This window comes from Myotis brandtii, unplaced genomic scaffold (genome assembly GCF_000412655.1).
Source record: "Myotis brandtii unplaced genomic scaffold, ASM41265v1 scaffold97, whole genome shotgun sequence".
Taxonomy (NCBI): Eukaryota; Metazoa; Chordata; class Mammalia; order Chiroptera; family Vespertilionidae; genus Myotis; species Myotis brandtii.
Window position 1 is genome coordinate 237,678 of NW_005372020.1, and position 785 is coordinate 238,462.

At 63.4% G+C, this 785-nt stretch overlaps 1 protein-coding gene across 1 annotated transcript in view; it reads right to left on the reverse strand.

Annotated features, from left to right (window-relative positions):
* GLT1D1 (glycosyltransferase 1 domain containing 1) overlaps nt 1–785 on the reverse strand; it is a 28,929-nt gene that overhangs the window by 23,338 nt on the left and 4,806 nt on the right. The gene's annotated exons all lie outside the window — the stretch shown is intronic.

The following is a 785-nucleotide window of genomic DNA, read 5'->3' on the forward strand; positions in this document are numbered from 1 at the left end:
CAAGGGCGGCGGCCGGGCGAGGCTGTCTGTTGACTGAGCGGTGGTCGACGGAAGGAAGACGCAGGGTCCGTGGCGGCGGCTGGCAGGGCGGCGTTTAGAGGAAACCGAGAGTGAGCGGGCAGATGGGGCTGCATGGGGAGGGAAGGGGCGCAGCTGTGGAAGGAGAAGTGGAAGCGGCAAGAAAGATGTCAGACATCTGAGCCCCCGAAACGGCCTCGGTCTCCGATGGCTTCCAATTTCCCGCTGTCGCCTGCTCTGATCTCGGCCCTGAGCGGGGCCGGGCCGGTGACGGACAAGGAAGGACCCTGCCAGGGTGTTAGGGTGAACGTTTCCAACTTCAGTTCGCACGTGTGTCCTGGAAGCAAAGTCCCGGCCCAGAGGCTCCCGCAAGGCTATGCTCTGGAGGCACTGCCTGGCCTTCAGACACCTGCTGTGCGAGGGAGGCCATTTCTTTATTATTTAAAAACACACATTTTTATTGGTGTCAGAGAGGAAGGAAGAGGGAGGGAGAGAAACATCAATGATGAGAGAGAATCATGGATCGGCTGCCCCTGCACGCCCCCTACTGGGGATCGAGCCCACAACCCGGGCCTGTGCCCCGACTGGGGATGAACCCTGACCTCCGGGTTCCCAGGTCGATGCTCAAGCACTGAGCCCCGCCGGCCGGGCTCCGGGGACATTCCGGTGACAACTCAGGAGCTGGGGTGGAGGCGGCATCCAGCGGAGGGCAGAGGCCAGAGGGGCGCTCACCTGGCGCGGCGCAGCGCTCCCGTCCCCGCGGTATC